Consider the following 26,740-nt stretch of genomic DNA (forward strand, 5'->3'; position numbering starts at 1 on the left):
GGAAAAAACTCCTGAGTCACAGATATGGCCCTCTACAGGGTACTACCTACCTACAATTCCTGGTATTTCATACCGTTGGAAAAGAGAACTATCTTTCATAGGGAAAAAAATATATTAAATGTTATAGCACTAAAAGCACTCAGAAGTGAAAGTGTAATCAACAATCCAAATTTCAGTGTCTCCAAACAAATTTAAGAGTTGCTGCCTTATGGAACACAGAGCTGGTCGCTTCATATGGCTCTGCTCTTCTCTGGTCTGCTCCTTTTTCTCATTACAACATTTAAATTCTGGAGATGTTCTTGTCATGGCTTTTCCTCTCTCTGATTTCAAGGAATGAACCTGGGGCTTCTGATCAGGATGCAGAAGCAAAGAGAAAGAAAAGCATTCTTATAACAAAGGGAATCCTATCAAACACATTTTTAAATAAAGAGTATTTTATATGTATACCTATTTTATAGGTATACCTCTATCGTATTTGTTGCAGTTTGGGTAAGGAGAACTATATTTACTGTATGAATCCTGAGGGTGATAGCTCTTGTTGCACAGAAATTGGTGGGACTAAATGTCTCAGTGTTTGTTGAGTTCCTCAGAAGGGCTTTGCAGCCTGCATGGAGCTCTCTTTTATGTCACCAGGAGCATCCAATCAAGCCAGTTTAAATCTAGCTAGGATTTCTGTGCTGCAGTCAGCTCAGCTGCAGAGTAACTGCAGTGTAGTCTCTCCTCCCATGCAAAACAAGTGACTCTATGTTGTTAATTTTCCATAAGCTTGCATACCCCACAGGTAGTCCAAAATTATCCTGCTTCATGGAAAGAAGTCATCAGCCATCTGCACCAGAGTGAATGGCACTCAGCGTGAGAGAGGTCCCAGCTGGGAGCAAGTCTTCCTCTCATTCTCATCTGAGACTTTCCCTCTTCCCTTAACAAAACCCAGACAAGCCATCAAAATTATTCAGAAATTTATATGGCTTTATATCCATATAAAATTTATTTTGTACTCTCTGTGTAAAACACCTTGCAATATATGGGGGTATTTCCCTTTTCAGGGTAGAGCCTCCAGAAATTCAGTCTGTTTGGGCACAGCCCCCAAGGACAAACTCTGCTGTGATTCCTTCATCATCATCTTGTGGATGATGCCAAAGGTAAAAAGTCAAAAGAAGGTCGAACTGGGGTTTTACTGTCTGTCATCTTGGACTCAGAGTTGCAGAAAGAGAAAGCTTCTCTCCACTGCTTTAGGGAGATCAGAATTAGGTAGGGATTCCCCTCTACCCCATGTGAATCAGAGGGCAATACAGCTTGGACAGGTCATCCTTCTTAAAGCAGGCACAGCTATGGGATCAGGTGATGTTACTCATCACACACAAATTCTAATTCTGTAAACATGGGAGTGAGCAGGTAGAGCACCCTCTTCCATGGCTTCACTGTTCTTATGGTGAAACAGTTTTTCCTCATATCCACTAAGCTACGTTTTTCCTTGTTTTATTTTCTCTCTTTCCAATGTCTCTTGTCCTTTCAGCACACACTGCTGTTAATTCCTGTCTTCATCTTCTTGATAAACTCTTCGCTGATTCTGGTACACTTTTGATAGGTCCCCCAGAAGCCATGTCTTCTCAAGGCTGAATGAACCCAGACTTCGCAGCCTCTCTTCACAGGACTGCTGCTCCAGCCCCTGACATCCTCAATGGCCCCCTGCAGAATTCAGTTTATTGAATGTTTATTGACTTCAGTTTATTGATATCTTACTAATGTTGGCATGCCTAAAACTGGGTTAATTAATTAAGTCACTAGGAAGATCAGAAGGAGCCCAAGCAGGGAGACATTCTGAGAACTTTCTATAGTTTTGACTGGGCATTTCCCCGCCCTGTTTGATCAATGTTTCAATAAGAAATCAGAAATGATTGCACACTCAGGATGCAATAGGTTATCCCTTTCTGGCTAACAGGAAACCAGGAACCAATGGAATGCACACATCTTTTCCCAGTGTAGCCTAGTTGTGGTCATTTAGGAACCTGCACACAGCATTCTCACCAGTTAGCTGCTGGGTAAAGCCCACAGCCTTCAAGTTTAGTTTATCTGCTCAGTCTGGTTTATTTGACCAATGAATGCAAATTGATCTCAGTATTGTCTCCCTGTCTCCTTTCCTGCATTGCCTTTCAGTTCTTTATTCCTCTAAACTGCTCAAACCTTTTCTTCCTCCTTCCTCTGCCATCTTCCTTTCTGAAACTCTGTGGTAATTCCTGCAGCAATTGTGAGCACCCCCTTATTGCCAACATGCAGTTTGAATCTAATCCATTTCAGTGAGAGTCTTAGTGGATATGGGACCACTAGCCACTTCAGTTTTGACCAATGTCTAGAGTTAGGGGGCTTCTTGGTTTTCTCCATTGGAAACACAGTTATTCATAATAACAAGAGATGTCACAAATTAAGTGTATGCATTACCATGGCTGTGTCTTAAAGATAGGTCCAGTACAAGGATGCTAAGGGTGGATTCCTATTCAGATTGAGAGACCTGAAGCTAGGTGTTTACAGCTGCAGCAGGGACCTAAGCTCCCATTACAAAAAGTGGATAGTTTAAATAGTTAAGGTTGTGAGCTTCCCACATACCACTGGAGGCTGGTTTTCCCACATACCCTACAGGCTATTTTTATCTCAAATCAAATCCTACCTGAAGAATTAAAACATGGCTTTATATAACTTAGAATTTTCTTTTCCTACTGCAGACACAGGAAAGAAGAACCAATGTTAAGTAATTACACTTTTTGTGCTAGCTCAGGTCTCCCAGTGGCTTGCTCCGAATTGCAAACCATCATGCAAACATCTTGCTCCCTTAAGATGTTAAATGCAGCAGATCAGCTCCATTTAAAAATATTTCTCAGAGCTCCCACATGCTTTGCATTTTGCTACAGGCCAGCTGTGGCACAGGGATGCAAGACCCTCCAGAGGCCACCAGCACATCAGGTTCCCCATTCCTGAGGGCACATCAGTGAACACAGACTCCACCTGGGGAGTCAGTCCCCACCGGGGCAGTGACTGGGGATCCCTTCCACCAGCAGGTCCCAAGGAGAACTTTACTAACAAATGGAGGCAGAAAAGAGCTCCCAGGTGAAGGGGTCTGGCTGAATCAGTTAGCTGGGGCACAATATCAAGCGGGAAAAAATGTATCCTCTCCAGTGGTCACTGAGCCTTGTTTCGTTTTGTTTTGGTTTGGTTTGGTTTGGTTTGGTTTGGTTTTGGTTTTGGTTTTGGTTTTGTTTTGGTTTTATTTTTTGGTTTTTGTTTTGTTTTGTTTTCTTCTTTGTTTGCATCCAGGGCAATTCAGGTCCAGATGAGACCACATTCAGAGCCAGGGGACTGAATGTCCAGTTAAACAAAAAACATTCAAAGTTAATAAACAAGTCTCTGCAAATGGGAAGAAATAGATCCATGCATTAAAGCTGCATTAAGAGAGCAAAGAGAAAACAAATAATTCTCTGTCTGCCACAAGCCTCACTTTAACTGAACACTATTGGAAAAGAAATGCTGTTGGTCCCCAGTGCAAAAGTGGATGGGGTGGGAAGGTTACGTGGGGAGAAGAAGAAATCACTTCATTTCTATCACGATGCACTAAGATATAAATACAATCAAAAGGGGTTAATCTAATCCTTTTGTGAAGCACTGAGTCAGAGAACAAGACAAAAACAAATCTGTGATCTGGAACTTCCTGAGCACCCACTCAGGGTGGATTAATGAGGAGTACACGGCTGTGAAATTACGTGCCCTCTGAGTCAGGAAAATGGTCCTAGTGGTGCATGACCTTGAAATGAGGGGAAGCAAACTTCACCTGATCCACAATTATAAAGACCTAAAAGGAGGGGGACTAAGGAGGAGAGAGAACACATTAAGAGCCGAGAAAATGTTTCTGAATATGAAACCAACAAAATATTAAACAAACCCAAGGCTTGAAAGATGAATTAAACGTAGCATAAAAAAATCCAGAGGCTTTAAAGGATACTGGCATTAGTGTTTGAGCATTATAAGGAAAGCTTGTCCTCTTTATTTACATGAAGTGGATATTTTGTTGCTGTTGTTATGGACTTAGCGATGTTTGTCTGCCTTCAATTTTCTCTTTGCAATGAAAAATTGTTGTGAGATGATTTCTAGTCTTAGCTGCTTTACATGACAGTATTATCAAGGATTCATCAAGAGGCCATCTGTCGAATTTATGAAAAAAAATGCAAAAACAAAACAGATGAAAAGGAAAGAGCAAGACAGAGACTAGTCCAGGGGACGATAGATGTGGCAGCATGTGCCTCAGTGTGAAAATTACAACATTTAAATACTGTAGAATAAATTACTGTGCCGAAAAATTAGTGATGCTCTCCCACTTCAGATTCTCTCCTTATGATGAGAACATAATGAAATAGATCACAGACCAAATCATTTTTTCCTGTGGCTATTATTATATTCTAATGAAAAATTAAAATGGAGTAAAGACATAAAACCTGTAAGGGAATCAAATAAGCTTAGCTACTGAGTCATTTCTTAGGTATCTCCAAAATGTACAGCTGATGTGGAAACAATAAATTCATAGCTTTTTATGTCTGTAATCAACTGATCTCCCCCTGTTTTTCATATCTTCTTGCATCTTTATTTTTGGTATGTGTAGACTCAAATACATGCCTGAGACATAGAAAAGATAATGAAAGGGAAAAAAAAATATATATTTATTTGGCTTCATTAAAACTGGTTGAATTGCATAGCAAAGTAAGTAAAATATAAGCATCTAGTCCCCAAAAATATGTATTACACATAAAATATGTATTACACTATCTACTGTTTTCTAACTACATTGATACCTATTTTTACATATTGTGTGTAAGAAATAAATTTAAATCAAGCATGTGCATATTGAAATCAGGCTGTCTGGATTTAATCAGATTTTAGGAGTTTTAATCCAGCTTGTAGTGTATTTTTAAAAATTCCGTGTCCTTCTTAGCCTCTCCTTTCACCTGTCTTCCATAAGGAATGCACTTGAACTTCTGTGAAAATTTGTGATAAGCTAAAAGGGGAAATATTGCATGGATTATTGCACAAATTCAAAGATTTTCAACAACCTTTCCCCAGATGCAATTTATGTTTTGTCAATTATGTTTAAAGTTACGGAAAGCCAGCCATCAGGCTATATCCATAAAAGTGAAAAAAAATCAGAATTTTTCATACCATATTTTTTAAACACAACTGTAATACATAATGAAAAATTTTAATTCTCCATGCCCGCACAGGGAGAAAAACTAAGAGGAAAAAGGCTGATACTGCTGCTATACCACACTTAGAAAGACACTCACAATAGTTAACTCTGACTTTCTCCACCAAAACCTCTCCCAAAAGTAGATGGCCTACCAATGATGACCTATCCAATGATGATTTTCTGCACCAGAGAAAAAGCAGATTAAATTGCCCTTAAGCTTTATTAAAGACCTTCCTCAGCTATTCTAGTTTATGTGTCAGAAACCAACTTCTGTATTAATCTCCATGAGTTCCAATTGTTAACTAACAAGTAAAGAAAGCGTACATCTGGAAGTCCATCAAACAGTCCTCAAGCACACAATCATTCAATTTAGATGATGAACATTCTTGGTGCGTGGAGAAGGCAATATCTCAAAGTCTTCTGTTGACTTTTAAAAAAAAAAGCATCAAGATAATATTTAATTTTAACATAATTGAATTGGGGAGATCATCTTGATGCATCAGTAATTAAATGACAGCAAACACCATAAAAGCAAACTGTGCATATATCTTAATGGCACAGAGCAAAACAAAACTACTTACAAGGTCTCAACTCTGTGTCCTTCCAAAACTACAATACAGTTTATGGCTGAAGACCACTGAATCATTCACTGGAGCCTGGGGAGACTTCATTAGGGAGAATTTGTAGGTGTAGACCTAGAAATATATGCTTACTTATTTAACTTTACTCGTGAGGGTAAGCTCACAAATTTCAGTTGTACTTGTCCCAACTGTAAGGGCAAGCGTACATCTGAATGATGGGACATAAAATTTACATTCTGGAAACTTTTTTTAAATACAATTATGCAAATATTACTATCATGTTATTATGCTTTAAGGATCAATTCTTTAATTATATGAGCATCAATATTCACTTGACAACTGTGATGCAATTACAAGCAAAAGAAGACGTAGTTATGCTGGGTGGGGGCTAACAAAGTAAAAGTCTTCTGTGGAGTATTTTCTTTTGAATCTACTCAAATATCTGAATATTAAACAAAGTCAGGAGAAAGAGTCTATTAGAAAAATATTGTCTGCAGGACTTGCCTTCTGATTTAAAAGAAGATTGGTATGTGATTACCAGACTTGGTACCTTTTTTGAAGAAGTATCTGTCATGTAAATGCAGTGAACCCAGAGTTTCTCAGGGGTCAGTAATCTTGCTTGTGAAAATTAACAGAGAAGAAACCCACAGCAATCAAGTATACTGTATCACATATACTGTATTAACATTTATGTTATGACCAAGCATTTAGATAAAGATTGTGCCATAGTAAAAGGGAAACAAAAAAACTTGTTGACAGTGATTTTTGATCCCCACTTCACTGCATCTCTAGGAACAGTTCAGAAGCAAAAACTGGCATCAACAAACCACCATTGTCCTCTGTGAATGATTTTTAATACAGCTGCCTTGTTTAAAACTGGCCATTTCTTTTTCTCTGGTCAAAACCTCAGCCTGAACCAATGTGAGGACCAGGTCATGGTGAAATAGCACAAAACTCCTTCCAAGTTTCAAGGGAGTGGTATTTCTCACACAGGTGCATGTCATTTAGTAACAGGTGCAGAATTCTGCAGACATCCAGCCCAACTCCTGCTACTGATGGATCATTTAAGCGCTTCACCCCTGCCAAACCATTATCTCCATACTGTGCAACAAAACCCAATGGTCACATACAATAACAATCAGCAACAAAAAAATTTGTCATGCAAGCACTGGAGGTCCAGTTTCATCAGGAATGGAGAATTCCTGGTAACTCCACTTAATTTACTGGGCTCAGACACAGTTGTTTCACTGGCATTGAAGCTGTTGTCCCATTTTTGGGAAATCAAGAGCTTTTGTTCCACTCTTTACCTGTCCCAAATTGCTGGCACCCCAAGAAAAGAATTATGCTCAGGCAGAGCTGTGTGGGAGAACATGAAAACACATTCCATTAAATTAGTTACTCAAGTGTGTAGCAGTGCCATGCACAGGAGTCAATTACCCTGATAGCCCTGCTCTGCCCCACTCCCTATCACCATATGACTGAAGATCCATTGTATAATAATATCCTGCAATAAGGTGTCAAGAAAGGACATTAGGGGTCTCTGAAGCAATGAGCATTAACTGGGTACAATATTTTCCTGGGTCCATTTTATTGGGATAATCCCTGAACTATTCAAATACATGAACTCCCATATGAAACGGGTATCTCTCCATCTGCACAAGCCCCGTTACTGATGAACAGGCTGGAAATATATGGGAAGCTACGATATTTTAAATAACTGTTCCATAAAATAAATAGTAAGCACACAGCTCAGCATTTCAAGAGCCATAAAATAAACCATCATCAAAAAAGCTTGTTTTATGAACCCATAAATCACCTGAAAATAAGCGTTTTCTTCATCTTCCTGTGTTTTAATAAAAAATTCCTTTTTTTACTCACTCAATTACAATATCACTATCAGTTCAAATTACAGGTCAAAGATATGGGGCTTAATGTATGTACAGCCAGTTCTCTCTCCTAATAACCTGTCATTCCCAGGATTTGAATGTCAGAACAGAGCCTGCCGTGGTAATGCTACCCGGCAGCACGGTGATGAAAACTTTGGACAAATCATGAAGAACATTCCAGATCCAAATCATCAGAAGGTTACTGGGGAGAGCCTTTCATCCCGCTCTGACCCCTTGATCTGACAAGTGACACCTACAAAATGAACAGCTCTCCAGCTTAAATTGTTTAACTGTAGCCTGATCAGTTTTATTATCTTGCTAATCCAGATATCAGCCATTTCATCAGAATGGAAGATATGCATATCATGAATTATTTTGACACCAAGACCTTTTAATTTTTGCCAGCAATATTTCACTACACCAATCAGGGCCTGCAGTCAGTGATGCTGTTCGCCTCCTGGGATGTCAGAGGACAGTGCACTCCTGACAGCACCAAATCATCTGGGAGCTGTAACGAGCTATTGCTGCAATTATTATTATCTCTTGTAGTCATGCATTTCATTACAGTGCAGGCAGACAGAGGTTTCAGTTTTGGACCGCTCTTATTTAGGAATCTCTGCCATTTTATGGGCTGTAGGGCTCTGTAGTGTAATTTCTTTTCTCCTCGGTAGACAAGGATAGGTGAATTTCTAATAAAAACAAAACACTAGCAAGGTACTGTAGAAAGAGGGAGCACAATACAGTACATTAACCAGCAGTGAAACAGCTTAAATGGCCCACTTGTAGTTTATGAAAGCAGTGGTTAATCAGCAATATGGTTTGCTGCAGAGAGAAATAAAGAACAGTTTATCTTTAAATACATATATATTATCCTTTTCCTAACTACCCACTGCTAAACTTTTTTGAAGGCTAACGCTAAATCTTGAAGGGACAGATCTATGGCTCTTAGTGAACCTTTTTCTGCCACTTCATAAAAAAAAAACCCTAAAATATTTTAGCACATATGCCTGGCTTTTTTGTCTAAACATCTTAGTAGCCATTATTGCAAATCACAGGTATGCAAGCAAGCATGTTGGAAAGAAAGGGGAGAGGAGTAATCTCATTTAAAAATTTATAAAAATTATAAAAATTATAAAAAAATTTAAATGGATATTCACATCATGAACAGAACACAGCATGTCTTATGAGGAACAGCTGAGGGAGCTGGGTTCGTTTATTCTCGAGAAGAGGGGGTTCAGTGGGGACCTCATCACGCTCCACAACTCCCTGTCAGAGGTTGTGGTGAAGTGGGGACCAGTCCCTTCTACCATGCCTGCAGTGAGAGGACCAGAGGGAATGGCCTTAAACTGAAATAGGGGAGATTCTGATGAGAAATAAGAAAAACGTTTTCACTGTTTGGGTGGTCAGGCATTGGAATAGGTTCTCCACAGAACCTATTCTAGGTGGTGGAGCCACCATCCCTGGGTGTTCAAGAGCTGTCTGAATCTGGGTGATGGTTTAGTGGTGTAGGGGTTACAGGGGTAGTGCTGGGTTCATGGCTGGACTTGGTGATCTTGAAGGTCGTTTTCACCTTTGATGATTCTCTGATTCTATGACCAGGGGCCCTTCCCAGAGAAAGCATCAACAATCACCATTTTACTTCTTTCTTATATCTAAGGATAAATGGTGGCCCAAAAGGCCTTGTCCTGTCTATCATGTGTTGAACGTCCTTTGGAGGGTATCACCAGCTTACCCAAGCATTACAAAACAAAAGAAGATGACATCATGCGAGATGACTCTCTTTTTTTCAGGAATTCTTTTTCCTCAGTTTCCTTGCTCCTTTTCAAACCCACTCCTTCTCAATGTTTAAGCTATAAATTACTTAATTTCATAATAGAAAAAGAAACACCAGCAAAAACAGGGATAGAATTCATCAATTTCCATGCTTTTTAGTAATGGTATGTAATACATGAGTAAAAAAAATAGGAAAATTTCTCTTAAGTGTGAGGAGCACAGCCAAGCTCCTGGCTATCTGTGTACACATGATAAAACACTGGACAGTCAACCACACATTCAGACAATCTAAAACTAAGTTACTACTGATACAGACAGAAATTGCTGCTACACTAAATAAAATAATAATTTTAAGAGAAAAATTTAAGTGTAAACAATAAAAAAACTACTTCACACCACCTTTCCCCATGAAAACTACATGGTGTCTTCTGTGCCGAGGTATTTAATTATGCACTTTCTGTATTCAGCCATCTCCTCCACATGTATAGTTTCTTTGACAGCAAGAGAGACAAAGTTCTGAATATTAAACTTAAAGTAACATATTCTGCCTCATCACTTGTGTAAAGACAGCTGATATTGCCTGAGAGTTTGGCACCAGGGGCCAGGCACCATATTTTCAGCCACCCACACACAAACCCTTTCAATACAATCACTAGCAACTTGACTGTGAAATTTCCAGACATTGATGGCTAGCAAAGACTAATAGCAATGCTCCTGTGATGGACTCCCGTCACGAAAATGCAGTTCTTCAGCTTTTTGATCCCATCTGTGTGATGCGAAGAGAGCAGGGAAGACTTTGCCTCAGCAAAGATAGGATAGTGTGTCCAAAAAGGAGCAGAGCAGCACACCAGGGTCTGTAGTGTTGTGTTTATTTACAGATGCCATGCAGTTCTACATAACTCCCTTGTTAGTTAAGGGTTGCTGACCCTACAGACTCTTACACATGTAAGCAGTTCCATCAAAGTCACTGGGACGTGCATGAATTAAGATTCCTCCTTCAAGAAAGGCTTAGCAGGATCAAGGCTGGTCCTCGTGGCTGTTGAAATCTTTGAGATTGACTAGAAGGAGAAGTTAAACCCACTCAGCCCTAAACAAACAAGAGAATACTTCCTCATGACCCATGTCATTCTCTCTTTGTCTAGTAAGACAGTCATTCACACCTCTGAGGGACTGGCTCTGCCAATCCATGCTCGTGGTGTGAAGCTACGGAGGAAGAGAGCTGGACCACACCCCCTGAACACGTAACTGAGGTTTGCACTGAAGACCATCAGCTCAAGGCACTGACATGAACAGCAAAAGTTGCTTTATTTCCTGAGGGTCATGATGCCCCCTGCTCTGCAAGGGCTGGCCCATGGGTGACTTGGAGCTGAATTCTCCAAATCATGCATGGGTAACTTGCTAAAAAAGGCAAGAATCATCCCCCTCCTCCTCCTCTCTTCACCTGCAAGACGTCATAAAACAACTTTTTTAAGTCACTGCATTTTGCAGGTCCTTTAACATGAGCTTTACATTGGCTGTGGCTATCACAAATCAATCACAAGTGAAGACATTTAACATAAAACCAAAGCAAGACAGCTCAGCCAGGAGGATCTAAAAGCACCCCAAACCCAGGCTGGAATTTTCTGGACATTTGCAGCTTTTTCTCTACCTTGAATCCAAACTCTATGCTTTGCTCAATCACAGCTAAGAACAGTGAGCAACTGAACCAAAGTCAGAAGTGTGCTGGCTGTGCCAGGTGGCTCCTTTTTGAGAACAGGTGGGAAGGCACAAAATTTCCTTCAAATTACTGCAAAACTTTAATGTAAAAGAAATTTTTAAAAATTAGAACAATTAATTAGAAAAATTTAGAAGAGAACCCAGGCAATGGAACTCTCCCACTCCCACTCTACAACCTGTCACTGCTTTCAATGTCCTTTATTTTATTTATTTTATAATCACTTTTATTCCCTTTAAGACAAATGTTTTCCTAAATGTCTGTCAAATCCCTTTTTAAAATCAGCTTAAAACTACGGTCACCTCTTTATTATCAGTTTATCTAGATAGACTTGATAAAAAAAATCTTTTTAACTCTTGAAAAGCTGTAATTCTTTCATGTGCATCAGTAAGAAATTCAAAATGCAATGCAATAAAAAAAGAAACATGAAAATTGCCATTCTTTAGGTCAGTGAGAAGCTCTTCAAACATATTCATGCAAATACACAACGGTACACAAGACTTCATACAGTATCTTCTTTTAAGACAGCTTTGAATTCCATATTATTGTGAATAAAAATTAATAGGAAAATATACTAATAATGTCAAAATCACCTGCATTTCAAGCATCTTTTGGTGTGTAAGAGGTGTTTTTTTGTTTAGCAGAACACAAGAGCACCTGACTATGAGGAAGTTACACAACTTAGATTAAGATATAATTACTTAATTGGATCCTCATAATATTTCCAGACAATCAGTTCCAGGATTCTCAGAATCATCGGGAGTCAAATTCCACAACATCCACTAAAGTAAAACAATGTTGTTAATTGATGTGACTCAGATCAGACTCCTTATATTTTTCAGGGGTTTCAGCATATGTTAGCATGTTGCTTAAATCTTGTAGTGATTATTACTTCTTGTTTACTACATATTCCATTGCCTTAGTAACATCTTAGCTTGTTTATTTACCCTAAGAGCCAGGTCCTTTGTATTAGTCTAAAGAGTGTTTTAGCTTATAACATCAGAATTTTAGTTATCTTTAATGGCAACACAGCAGATTTGCACTAAAATAAACGTAAGTTCTTCACTAACATTAGAATGTGCACAGATTCAGCCTTTTATTTTTTACAGTATCAAGCATGACAGATTCTTCCCAATACTTCTTAAAACAGAACTTGACTTCCATCTGAGTTCTGATGATGAGCTGCAGTGTAACATTGCAGCCACCAAATACAGTGCATGAGCATTTACATCTCACCTTATAGGTGCATTTAGTCATCTAAATCATCCAACAATAATTAAGCAAAAACACTGCAGGAATTTTTTAAAATTTGGCTCTCAGAAACCAGTCTAAAGCTCTATCCTTAAATCCAAGGTAAGAATTCAAAACTTCATAGGTATCATGACTGAGCTTCAGCCATCGATTTGTTCCTTATAGTAACTCATGGAAATTTTTTTCCTTCACCCTTTGTATTGTGTCTTTCATTCTTGACATGCTAAAAGGTTAAAGATGTAGAGTGTGTACCAGTAAGAGCACTTTTTACTTTTGCACTGGTAGCTTCATGTCCATGCAGGGAATGTAACACAACCGGCTTAAATTCCAGCCACTTCTATCTCTGGTGAATTTAATTTGTTAAATATCCTGCAGTTTAGGCCATACTTAAAAGTAAAAAAAAACATTTAATGAAACCTTTCATGGTTTATGTGTCACGTAGACATGAATACTCATTTTAAAAACAGAAACAGAAATCTGCAATCCAAGAATAACCTGATAAAGGTTGGACCAAAGTTTCCAAATGCAGTTCCTGGTGGCAGGCTTCCAAGTCCATGTTAGGCTCCCAAGCCCACATTAATCTTACAGCTTCCATCCAAAAAAAGGGGGTTAAGCCCTGTGTGAAGGAGCCTTACAGCATTTCAGTAGGCACCTGCTGTTTTTGCAGAGAAGGAGCCAAGCACTGCCACAAACAACTCTTGCTGGATCTGTGTTGTGCCAAGGTATGGGCTGGGAATGGAGCAGCTTTACAGGCTGTGCCAGGAAGGAGATCACTCTCAGCATCCAGGGAAGAGCTGCATGTTTAGGGAGTCAGTAAACCCCAAAAGCTAGGTGCTCTGGAATAATGTTCTCAGCAGAAATCTTTAGGGGTATAATGTTGGACATTAAAAGCAAAACTCAGAAATAATTAAGTGACCAGACTCACATTTGGTTTGACTTAAAACCACTAAGTGCCTGTATGTCCCACTAATGCCAAAAGCTACTCTGGCTTTTTTATGGAAGAGACAAATCTGGAATGTAAAATTAAGCAAAATATTTGAGAACTTTGGCCTATAAACCTTGTGTATATAGCCAGTCCAAACTAAACTCCTAAATATTTAAAATCTTGTTTGCTTTTTATTAGACATAATTTTGATTTTAGGAAAAAAAAAGAATGGAAATAAAAACTCTTATTTTTATTCATAGGATTAATTTAGATGACTCCATGAGATCACAGTCAGACACATAAATTAGATTAAACTACACAAATAAGTCTTCTTAGGCTTGAAAAGAAAGTTAGGGAAGAACAAATGACCATTTTTTCCCCTTCTGCATAATAATTTTTAACCATTCTTCCTTGTGCAACCACCACTACTGTTCATGGTGAAGTTTAAGGGAATTAAGAAAAATAATATATAGCACTCTGCTGCATCTACAATCACCTACTTAATTTTAAATATTGCATGTAAAATTTTACAATACTAAATCTAAAAGAGTAATCTTGAAAACTTGCTAGGAATCCTGACCAGTGGAGGGACTCCACCACTCTCATTTTTCAGTGGAACTAAGAGAAGGGGTCCAAGCTATAAGTCAGTGTAGGGTAATGACATATGTGACTTTCCACTCTTGGCTGAAAGTTTGGCAAGTTTAGAATCAACTCCTCTGTTGGTGTTTACATGCTGCAGAGAACATGACATGTTCCAACGAAGCCTGTGTGAAACTTCCAGAATATTTGCTTCTGATACACCAGGTGTGTTCACACATTTCTTTTAAACCTAAGGCAGTAGTACACCTACCTGTGTTGCCAGTTTGTTGTTAAGCCACCACACTGGACAGAGAAGCCTTTTGAAAGAGGGCTTGTACAATACAGCTGCTGTCTACTTTATTGAAAGCTTCAGGCTTTCTTTTGCCTTTTTCATTCACACAAGGACGTTTTCTTTTCCAAATCACTCTGAATTAACTTGTATACTGCTCCACAGACATATTTATAATTTTGTTTTACTTTGAACAATGTTTCTTTTTAATAATTAAAAAGCACTTGGGTTGGTATAAATCAGTAATTCAGATTTGCTGTTGTCATTCTATAGTAAGTAACCTTCTGAATTACTTGTAGAAGGAATGGTCTCCTAAAAAGGGGAGAAAATCTCTTCAATTAAATCATAAACATTTGATAACATATACTGTCATCCTGGGGAAAAAAAGTATAAATTTTTGTAAAATCATGCTATCAAAGTCAGGGAAAAGCATAATGCAACTCAAATCTTACGAAAATCTTATGCATTTTACTTTGTAAGCATGTGGGCAACTAGAGATGTCACACACTATTACAATATGCAGAGGGCAGGCCACTTCTTGCAGAGGTGTTGAAGCTCGATGGTGTGTTCAAATCTGTGTTCATATCCAAGTGTATGTAACCAGTTTTGTTCAGGAACAGACACAGCTACTTCTAATTACAGTCTTCATATTAAAATATGAGCATGTCTTTGCAGAACTGTGGCCAAAATGACTTTACAATGCCAAAGATGAGGCAGATCACTCATTTCTCTGGTGAATACTTATCTGCCCCTGGGTTAGGTAGACAAAACAGTATTTCACTGTCAAATTCAGATCAATCATAGTTTGCTTTATTTGCAACCATTCTGCCTCAGGAGCCTTGCAGTTCAGTCTTCATTATTTGTGGGTTTGGAAAGCAAAATTAAAATGTGAAACCCTATCAACATGTGAACTCTGCACCCTCTGACATATGGGGCATGCCCCTCGTCCAACACAATCTTTGGTTGACAGCTGTGAAGAGTTTTACCAGGCTAAACAGCTTTTTAGTCTAACCCAGGGGAACTGGCATGTGTTAGCACAGCTACAGAAGGTCTCTACAGTCCCTAAATGCAAAAACATATTGAGGATTGCAAAGAAAAAGTTACAAGGGGGACAGAGTTCAAATAAAATTTGTTCTCTGCTTCATGGCAAGATCAATCTATGCTCACAAACACATTCCAGACAGGCTCATTTGCTACAGGTTTGCATTTGAATGCTTAGTATGAAGAGCTCCGTAACATCCCCAGGAGCACTGGCACACAGAAACACCTCTCCTCTATGGAGTGCAGACCATTTGAACCACCTGAGGATTCAATTCAAAGTACTTACAAGATGAGGTTAGAAGGCTGTGTTCCATTATAAGCAAAATGAGAGGCACTATCACCTTTGTTTCTTTTTTTTTTTGGGGGGGGGGGAGGGGGAGGAGGTTCTTGCCTGTGGAATATTCTTAGAATTCATCCTGGTATGCAACAATCCATGGGCATAGCAAGAACTGAATATAGCAAAGCAAAAACATTTACCTAGGCAATTTTTTGGTGTGGTCGCTGTCTGAAGGTAATCCTAGGAACAGCACACATTGATGTTTTTCCACTCAGAGTAGCAGCGGAATATTAACTACATGCAAACTGGTGCCTGTATCTAGGGCTGCCATATTTCTGCGCCTGAGTCTTCTATAACGCAGACGATGCATACGGGTCTTAACAAATCTGTTATGCAAATACAGGCAGACCATTATATTCCAAAATTTGAGACTTACTGTACCTTTAGAGTTCATCTGTCATGCCCAGCTGCCCTCCAGTGCACGCAGAGCCTGGTCAGACCCAGTAGCCTGTGCAGGCATCAGACAGCCTGAAACACTGAACAAATGGCAAGGTATTCTTTTTTTGCCAAACAAAGGAAAAAATAAATTGTTTTCAAGGAAAACTGGATATATGGCAGTGGTGTCCACATAATAAAGAATCCAGACTAGTTTAAGTCTGGCAGCAGGGCAGTCTGTTCAGACCAGTGTAGCCTGTAAATGGCCCACTGACTGCTTCAAATCACCACCATGCTGCATGGGGGACGACATGAACACTTACATGCCATAGACACATGAGAGGCTGAGAGAGAGGGGTGTTCACTCCCTTGTCAATTTGAAGGGTTTGTTTCATTATTCTGGCTTTGACTGAGCTCCTCTGCCTCTTGCCAAGTTAAACTTTCATTATCACAATAATTCTAGGTGCTGCTAAAGGCATTTGGCGAAGCATGAGGAAAGCTAATTGACATGGAAAAGGAAAATTTGCAGGCCACGTTTTCTCCTGTGGAAATTATGTTAAATTGTTGCTGCTGCATTACACAAATAATTTTGATGCATTAACTTGTCTTTTGCTTGTTTTTACGTCAATCTCACCCAAATACTATGCTTTTTTACGTACCCTTTTTAGTTCTTAATTGACTGGTTTCTGGAGAACTCACAAAGCCATCATAGAGAGCAGCTTCCTTCGCATCACTTCAAATGCTGATATGGAACACCAGTTATTCAACAATACAATTATTTCTCTGAAAAGGAGCAATACTTTATCAAGCCAACCAGCATTTCTCTGAAGGATTGACAATACTGACTGCAGTCAGGCTCTGCTGTGCCTTGTGCCATGGCACAAGCTGAAGCTCTGCAGTGCAGCAGGGCTGCTGCCAGGCTAAGGTTAAGTCCATCGTGGCAGCTCTGCCATGCCCTGCTGAACTATTTTTGCCTGTCATCATCATCCTCATGCAACACCTCAGGTAAAACCACAACCTAGCCCATGCGGCTTGAAAGACATATTCACTGCGCCTGTGGTGACAACTTCGTGTGACAACAGGATTGCCATCCTTCCCCATCAAAGGTACAAAAAGCATTACTGCCAGAAAACAGCAACATTTCTGAAGCATTTAGTTCTGCTTTATCTCTGTCTTTGTTCAGTGTTCACCTACACTGACTCTGTCATTAATTTCTAACAATTTAAGGCATTCCTGTCTTCAGCTTTCTCTGAAGCAGAATATAAGCCTCTAACAGTCATATCTCACTGATACTTTTCTGCAATTTTGCAAATCTAAATATAGCAGAATCTGACTCAAAAAAATTGAATCAACAGACACTTTATAAATTTTACACGATTTTCACCTGCCCATTGCAATGACAAAAGCAAGGACTATTAGTTTTTTATAGAGTTAAAACTATACAACATTCTTAATTCAAATTTATTTTATAAATACATAAATGCTTAAGCAAATTACTTCACTTCAGAGTGCTGATATACATGCCCGCTAAATTGTGGCCAAAATATGAAGATAGCTATGAATGAGTCCCTCAGAAATAAAAAAAAAAAAAAAAAAAAAAAAAAAAAAAAAAAAAAAAAAAAAAAAAAACCACAAACAAATATTCATGTTAAATTATTTTTAATTATTTACATCTCTGTTGTTTCATTGTATCTAAGATGTAATTTTAAAAATGAAGTGATATTTTATCCTGATTACTAACTAATATGTTATCACTATTTTGCTATGGACTTCATAACACTGTCTTGCTAACAGATATTTAGAGAAAATGAGAAAAATTCTGTTTTATTTAGAGAGCAATAATATTCTTGATTGTTCATCCTCACTGTTCTGGAAGAACAATGAAACAGCACTTACAAGAAGGATTTACTGGTTTGCATGCCAGGACAAAAACAGATGGACAAAACAAGTTAGACAACTGAATCTGAAAAATTGGATGACCTTTATTTCACAAACAAAGTTACAGAAATTCAGAAAAAGCCAAACTCTATTTTATTGCCTTCAATGAAGAAATTCCAGTATTTGTACTGGAGCCAACCACTTGAATTTAAACCTGCTGATGTAAGTTAGTAGCTAGCCCTTATGGCAATACAACATCATTCCTAAAGCGCAAATATCTCAAATGCTTTGAAAAAAGCCCCAGTCCATTCCCCAGAATACTTATCATTAACTTAGCTAAGGGTAAGATCAGACCTAATGAAGGAGATATATAGATTTGGTCTTTTGGTTGTTTTTTTGCACTTGGTAACATTGACTCATAGCCAAGATCAAGTGACTTGCAGTGACAGTTTCAAGTTTGGGTTGATCCTGACTCTGGCAGCTTGGGGGTGAGGGTAAAATGGAAATACACCAGGCAGATGAACAAGAGGTTTGGTAAGCTGCTTAAGAGTTAGGGAGGAAAAAGGAAAACACACCCTTGTTAGCAACAAAGCACAAGGTTCAGATCACTGGTTTTAAGGCATGCAAACGGAAATTACAGAAAGGAAGCCTTCCATTGATTCTAAAATACCGATATTCTAAAATATCCAATATTGCTCTTTGCTGAAACTGTGAGAATTGAAGCAATCCAGGCAGGGAGCAAAGATATGGCAAGGCCACTGAAACAAATAAGTTTTGTAACTATGGCCATATATATTACAGATTTGGAAGGTGTATTTAAACTCTGTAAAATCTATTCAATACAAATACTGATTTGAAAATATTCCGCATGTATTCTTCACACCCATTTTGAGAGCACAAGTGCAAAATGAAATGATCATGAAAAGCTGATCAGTGTCCTTTCAGCTTTAAATACAATGTGTTCTAAGAAACAGGAGATTCAAACTAAACAAAAGGAATATTAAAACCTACACGGGAGAATCACCTTATACAGAAGCAAATAGGAAACCTTTCAAAATATGGAATAGCAAAATTTGGGAATCACAGTTCATTCAACAATCAAGCCCCAAAAACAGCTAGGTATTTGGTACATTTGCAGGTAGGCATAGAAAATTGCTTAATTTTCATCTACCTACTGTTAAGAGATCAATATATTATTGACACAACACACTAGAAATCAGCTGCTATTGTAGGAAATAATCTAGGCCACTTCTTATGTTTATGTGGTCCTCCTCAGAAAAGTATCCTATTCTCTAAGGATTCTTGTCAAGCTTTTTGTCCCTCATTGCACTGATCACACTGGCAACTTATGTTCACGCACATCAAGGGAGGGCTCATGTGAATGGGTAGGTATTTCCTCCATACAATTCTTATGCAAAAATCAACTTAATACATGATGCAAAGGGTAGCCCTCGTGAGAATACATCAAGCAATGTAGCAGGGGTTGCCCGGTCAGTTTTGAATGAATGCTTACAATCCTACTGCAGGAATACGGGTTTGTTACGTTCTATGTGGTTTTGAGTGAATTCCATATTTAGAAAATTCATCTAGTACTGTGATTTTTCTAAAAAAGAGATATTTATAAGAGCCTGAGGACATTTACCCTTCACTTTGTTGCCTGTCCCAGCAGTGTCTCCTCTACAGTCATGCAACACGCAGAACACAGACTTATGCACCTTCTTGAAGTGGCTGGCATTCTACACTGGACATTGTCATGTCAGAATATCATTTTTAAGAGACCCATCTGCCTGGATTTCTGGTGGTTATGACTTTGGTTCTGACTTAATCCGTGTACATTCCCGATGCCCAAGTTATTCTCCATTAACTTTAATGGGACTCTGCCATGGCTCAGGAGAGAAAGGATCAGGCCCCAGGTACAATCTGTGACTGCAATAGAACCAAGAACTTTTGCTTTTGAGTGAAAGAGCTTCTCTGCAGTAATTTTCCTGACTGCTTGAGTTGTGAGCCAGGAAATATGCTGAGGCAGACCACATAATATTATGACCTAAAGGATTTTTATTTTCATTTTGTGGCAGGGATAAAATGCTCCCTCTTCCGCATCTCTCAGCTCTATCAGCCTTTGTTTCTCAGAGCTGTTCAAAGATCCAAAAAGACAGAATCCTCCTGTTCTGCCTTTTGCTAAACAAGCTGCTGTATTCAGAACAAAAATGCTCTGCAAAGACACAGCTTTTTATTCTCAGTAATTCCGTTTTTTTCTTTTTTAGCAGAAAATAGTTTAATTCTGCCTAACAAGCAATTAATATGTTCCTCCAAACAAATCAGAACTGGAGAACCAAATTAACACCCTTCAAGACTGATATATCAGCACCGGATTTCACAGAATGCTTTATGACCCTTCCACCTAATCTAATGGATGGATTTTAAACATAAGAAAGCCTTAACATGGCTTGAATTTGTGCACTTCAACTTCCTCTAAGTGTGTGTCACTAATTACAGTGATACTTTATTAAACCAAGTAGTCATCTGTGTACTTCAAAGGCAAGAAAACCTTTAAAAAAAAACCAGTAACCACTAAACATTATATTCACTGTTATTTTTATTGAGAAATACCCAGTGAAGGCATATTTACAATTTCAGTACTGCATACATACCAAGATTATTTGTAAATCTAAAATCAACTAAGTATTAAACACATAGCAGTATCTAGTCAGAACCAAGGATATCAGCTGCTAATTTTTTCGACTTGTCTTTCACTTCCTTCAGCTCATAAACAGATTTAATAAAAAAAGAATCATGGAATCAAAACAACATATTCATGGGGAGGTATGTTCATTTAAGCAACAGGCTGTTCCAATGTAGCTTTTAATAAGATAGATGAAATTGAGTAAGTGATAATTTAACCAATGACAGAAATGGTTTTGCATACATTGCAATAATGCCAAGCTTTGAATTCTAATGAATCCTCTGTTTTTCTTATAAAACCTCAGCTCTTATAGTCAGTTAATTAGTCAGTAATTTCATTTTTTATTTGGAGGAGTGCACAAAAAGGTACAATTCTAGGGGTTGATTTAACAAAAAAAAAGTTGATATTAAGGAAACACCTTAGAAAACAGACAGTAAATGAAAAAAGAACACAATGTTCAAAACTATGCAGGTTTTGTGTTGTATGGTGGGAACATCTTGTGATTGTACATAAATTCAAAGTATCCACACCAGGTTGTAGATGCTATGAGTCCAGGTGGTACCATTGCTGCAGCACCTGCAAAAAAGATGAGGCAGACTGGGAATATCATTTGTGCTACTGAGCCCTTAATGGACTAATATCCAGGATAAAATCCAGCATCAGGGTATATAGCCCCTATGAGGGTGGTCAAGTGTACAGAGAGTTAAATAGCCTAAATAAATGGGCAAAAGCAGGGCAAGATTCTAATGATGCTTCACTCACATAGGGTAACTTTGTCCTGAAGAAGTGCCTCTGAAAACAAGACTAAATCAGCCTGCATGCCTGTACAGCTTCTGCACTGCCAAATCTGGCAGCAGAGGTTTCTGCCAATTATTTTTTTGTTAAGAGAATTGGACTGCAGCCTGTGATTCATTTTACATATAGTAGAGCAAGAGTTGGCCTACATATAAAAATTCACACTGGTAAAACTGTGTCAGTTTGGGGTGTGATATTTTGCTGACAGTTTTACCTTTAAAAGACCTAAAGTAGATGTGGTGAAATCTGTGCCGAGATACCTTACATTCACTGAGGTTCTTTGCTGGGTTGGTGGTTTTTTCCTGGTTTTCAGCTAGAATAAACGGGCTAAACTATACAACTATGGCATCTTACAGCAGGCTGCATGTTTATCTGTTCTTATCAAAATGATACAGATGACATATAAGTCCAGATATGTACTAGAAGCTCCCCTCCAAAAAAGGGAGGATCATTAATAGGCCCTTTGCACTAGTCATCTCTTTACAGAATCACAGAACAGCTAACGCTGGAAGGGATCTCCAGAGGTCATCTGGTCCAATGGCCCTGCTCAATCAGGACCACCCAAAGCTGGTTGTACAGGATCATGTCCAAACAGCTTTTGAATGTCTTCAAAGATGGAAAATCCACAACCGTCCTGGGCAGCCAGTGCTCAGTCATCCTCACAATGAAAAAGTGTTTCCCAGTATTCAGACTGAGTCTTTACAAGAAGAATACAAAGAAGAAACTTTTTGGGTATAGATACCTAAAAAAATCTACCAAATATATCAGAATTGTAGAGAGGTTAACTAACATATGTAACACCCAGTGTTACCAGAAATGAATCTATGTCTTTGTTATAAAAATGGTACCAATGCAATGGCCTCATTGTTCACACATTCTAAAAATCAGTGTTTATACTGAATAGGGCAATTCGGCATATTTAATTGAAAGGTAAGGAGTCTGAAACTAAATCCCCTTCTTGGATATCAGCAAAGTGTGACTTGTTAGAAAGGCACGATTGAAAATGAGATTAATTTTTCCTGTGTACTCCCAGTTTATATCTCATGTTAGTTGTAGATAGGAAGAGATCATAACGTAGTACAAATGTTTTAAGAGTCAAGATTTACATGCTTTATTAGAATCATTATTTTGAGGAAGACTGAGCAATGAAAAAAGGATTTGCTTTCATTTTTAACATTTCCTTCCCCCATTAATACTCTTAGTCAATTGCAGTAATCAATTTCAGTTTGACCCACTGAGACTTCAAATTGTAGGGTCTGGAGGGGGTAGATGGCTTTTGCATCTTTTCCATATACTATTTTCTCTGACAAAACTAGTTTGGCAACCACATGTCAGGCTCTTGGCAAAGGATCTGACCTGAACATTTTAAGCACTGTTTTCTTAATATAATGTTGACATATGGCTATTGTGCTCTTAATGTAGTTATTTTGTGTCTGCTGTGTTGTTGCTATCTCATCTTCTGAATTTTCTTCAGGCAATTACTGTCAGAGGTATTTAATTTCTTCTGCTACATATTAAGCAGTTGCCAACATTCCCCTCTTTTTGGTGTGGATTGGGTATTTATGAAGCCAAAGCAATATTAATGCAAGGTGTCCTAGGTGTATCTTGCAAGGCCATCTAAAAATATCCTGATCACACACCAAAGAAAGGTAGAGAAGCTTTGGAGAGAATAAAGCTGTTCTTTTGGCCTTCACATGCCACGAAGCCAGAAAAAAACACGTTGTGCTGCTTTCATGTCTAATATGTTGAATAGTAGCCTGTGGTTAATTACACTGCATCGTGGAAGGTGCCACAATCGGGCACTAGGTTTAAGCCAGTTGAAAGTGATGTGAGGAAACAGATGGAAAATAACTCAGGTAACCATAGAAAGCAAGTACAAGAGCTCTAGTCATAAGTAGACTAGACATTTAACCATTTTATGCAGTGAAAAAAGAAGAAACACCCCTGCAAGAAAAAAATAGTACAAGCTAACACACATTGCTCACTACCACATGTTGACAATATTTTGACCTTGAGCATACAAGACCATGCAAGTACATATGATGGAATGGAATGGCTGGTAGGCACAGATTTAACAGAGGACAGGGGAGGAGATGTCCTCCACATTAGCGCTTGCTGGTTCACAACACAGTCCACATCCTGTGATGGGGAGCAGCTGCCCTGCTGCAACGCTGTCCAACATCCATCAAGGCTGCATCCCCCCTGACCAGCCTGTAGTATTTATTTTTATACATAGTGTATGGCTTCTGTTGGGTTCTTGTGTCTTGTTCTAATGTCCCTTAACTCTAAACTATGAAAAAGCTGCCAACAGAGTATGAGATCAGGAAATTTTTATTCTACTAGGCTTCACAGGGCTAAGTCTGAATGGTCCTCTGAGGAGCTTTTCTCTCTTTCCATTACTGTAAATAATTCACCTCACAGGCACCTAAACTGGGCAGTGTGAGGATCTGCTCATCCTCATTGTGTTACAGTGCTTTGTTCACATTCCCATGCATGACACAACTTCATTTTCCTGTGTCTCTACTTACAGAATGGGGTGGCAAGACCTACTTCACCAGCTGCAAGTACTCCAGCATGTTATCAGGTGATCAGCTTTGCCTTTACAGGCATGGCTCATGGTCATAATGTTTGCTTTCACAGAAAAAATTGCAGATCTCTAGAAAATCAGCATCTAAATTTGTTGCAGAAACTCATTTTGAATGCAAGCTAAGTCCTATGTCTTAAGATTGTACCCCACAAATACTAAAATAAGCACTTCCTGGGGGCTGGAAAATAAACCTTGGAAAAAAATATACCCTTGATTTCTCAGAGAATCAAGAGTAGATATTTGAAGAGAAAGAATGAAAGATATGTGATCTATTCCTATACTTTGTAGTTTGCCAGATTCTGTACTGAAATTCAACTAACCATTAAGTCCTAGAATAACATGTACTATTTACAACAGTCTAAATATAACAGTTGATTTTGCTCACAAATGCTCATACTTTTCTTTAGTGATTTCTAAAGGAATTTTATCATATGACCATAGGTTTCACAAATGCCAGTTAGACAGACATGACAAGGGTACTGATAACATCATAAAAGCAGCAGTTACACTTTACTTGAGCACTTTTAGAATAAATTGTATCTGTAGCAGCTAATCAGACAACTGGTTAGCAATTTAGAAACCAGTTTATTCATAAAATTCAATGTAGCATCAAAAACAATGTGGCAGTATGACTAAGCTGTGATCATATAGGTTGAAGCATATTGGACAAGAGACCTGTTTGCAAAGTTCATGAGAATTCGGCTGTACTGCAATATTCTATCAGCCATCATCATTATCTTGTACAGGTACCTAGTGGACAAAATAATAACCTGAACTACAGACAAACTGTTAAAATTCACAGTTGAGTGAAATGCTGATTACAGCAGCAACCCTCTTTTCTTCTCCCTGTCACTCCCACCCTTTTGTTCTCTTCCACTTTGCTTTTCTCCTCGGAGCAGCAGACAGCGGTACAATGGCGTGGGTAACATGTGGTATATTGGTGTTATTAGCACTCATTTGCACCGAGCTGCACTCCCCCCAAACCCACACTGCTCAGCATCCCTACTGCCACGGCACACACTCGCCTGCACAAGGGATCAGGACACCTTCTTCTCTCATGGGCTGTCTTCTTGTCTGCCCCAGCAAAGAGGAGCTGCTTTCTGCCCTGTTTGTGCATTCAAATGACTCATTGTTTAATCAAATTACAAGCTTACATTCGAGCCAATCTCTTTATCCCCTGAAACCAAGTTTGAATGGATAATACAGTATTCACCATAAATATTATTCTGTTCCATGACTGTAATTTTTGTCTCTTAATTGAAATATTTCTTATTTTCCTTTCCTCGGTGAACTATTTTAAGGAATAGCTGAATGAGATTGTGTTGGAAGACACACAGAGTATTGCTCAAAACAGAGATATTTTTTTTTTCTTCAGAGTGCAAAATATACCAGTTACAAAATAGGTTTACCTGACATGAACCTAGATTGTTAAAAATTGGCCTTTCCACCAGCTTTCATAGCCAAGTCATTATGAAAGCAGAACTCATTAAAAGTTATCCAAAGAACACCTACATGTCATGGCTGGATATAATCCTTGTGTGAGGATCAACATTGACTACAAAAATGTTCACCCATCTAAAGCATCCTTTTGAGTGCCATGAAGTCACTGTTGCTTGCTGAAGGAGAGGTCTCATTTTTAAGGGACAGTGTAAGATCCCTTAAACCTCAGCAAACAATACTTTGCCCAATATATTTACTTCAAAATGTAAAGAATTACTTTATATTTTTCACAGTTATCTTAAAATAGGAAGCTATGGGGGTGAAAAAAATAATTTCAGACAACAGCCCAGCCACTGAATAGATTACTTGATGCCATCCCCAAAACCCGGTCCACAAAATATCTGGCTCATTGGTCAGGGAAATGGGAAGTCTGTGCAGTACCTGATCTATAATTCTGAGCTGCTAAATTTTTCTTCTTACCTTTTCATCCCTGATGCATGTAAGTTAGCACAATCAATGTGATTAAAAAGATGTTCTAAGACAGTGTAAGTCATCTATGAGACAACAGATATAGAAAAGCAAGGGTCAGTAAAAGGAGCTGCTTTGGGGCTTGGATGGAGTTGCCCCTCCATCATGCAGCAGAGTGAAAAAACAGATGTCTGCTTTAGGACAAAGGAAACATTAAGAAAAAGAAAGGTATAAAAAAGGAAAAAATACAGCTGGTGGGTTTCCATCTTCCTTTTGCTTTCCTGCCCCCTCACCACCAACAGAGAGATAATAAATTGAAAGACTTGGTGTTAGTGAATCAGGGTCCAGCCTCTGTCGGCATCTAGAACCCAATTTTAAATCATCATGCCATTTTCCAGGTAATAGATATAAAAGTTTCTGTAGGAGACAAAGCACCTGAAGTTGGACCACATCATCAGTTTTGTACTGATGAGACATTGGATGGGTTTTCTATTACATATCCAAAGAGTGAACATTTGTCTTACCAGAAAGCTTATTCAGGCTCAACCAAAAGCTTTCATATTCAGGGATACATGTCATAATTCGAGCCTAGTGAACTGGAGATATTCTGGGGGAAGAAACATGCCAGCACAGAATATTTTAACACAGAGATTGGTCTAACATGGAAAGGACACTCAGAAAAAAAAAAACAGAATTTTTGAGTTTTCTATTCCTGTTTAATTCTAAGAAAATTTTTTCCCTGTAATTCTAGTCTGCTATATACACACTGGCACCTAATAGGAGATAAAGCCACTCTCAAAAAAAAAAAAAAAAATAAAGGAACATGAAACAAAAGAACAGTAAATTTCAAAAACATTGGCTCTAAAATAAATTTAAAACATGTGAGGTTTTTTTACAATTACGTAACAGAAAAA

Source organism: Vidua macroura, chromosome 1, assembly GCF_024509145.1.
Source record: "Vidua macroura isolate BioBank_ID:100142 chromosome 1, ASM2450914v1, whole genome shotgun sequence".
In the NCBI taxonomy this organism is placed as follows: domain Eukaryota; kingdom Metazoa; phylum Chordata; class Aves; order Passeriformes; family Viduidae; genus Vidua; species Vidua macroura.